Raw genomic sequence first — 306 nt, 5'->3', positions numbered from 1 at the left:
CTAGAGAGGCAGAGAACTGCAATGCACCAAAGAAAGACCTTTGGATCTGGAATCCTCCCCCTAAACACAAGAACCCAAGGGCCCTTGATCCAGCCCCTGTAGGAGACCCACCTCCCTTCCCTTCTGTCCTCTCCCCCAAGGAGCTACAGCAAATCACAGAAAGTCAGAGCTGGAAGGAACCTTAGACAGTATTGACTACCACCCTCTTACTTTGCAGATGAAGAAACTGAGGCTCAGAGAAACAAACTCATTTTTCCAGACACACACACACACACACACACACACACACACACACACACACACACA

Source organism: Vombatus ursinus, unplaced genomic scaffold (assembly GCF_900497805.2).
Source record: "Vombatus ursinus unplaced genomic scaffold, bare-nosed wombat genome assembly UNPS02009918.1, whole genome shotgun sequence".
Classification (NCBI taxonomy): domain Eukaryota; kingdom Metazoa; phylum Chordata; class Mammalia; order Diprotodontia; family Vombatidae; genus Vombatus; species Vombatus ursinus.
This window is presented reverse-complemented; position numbering follows the sequence as displayed.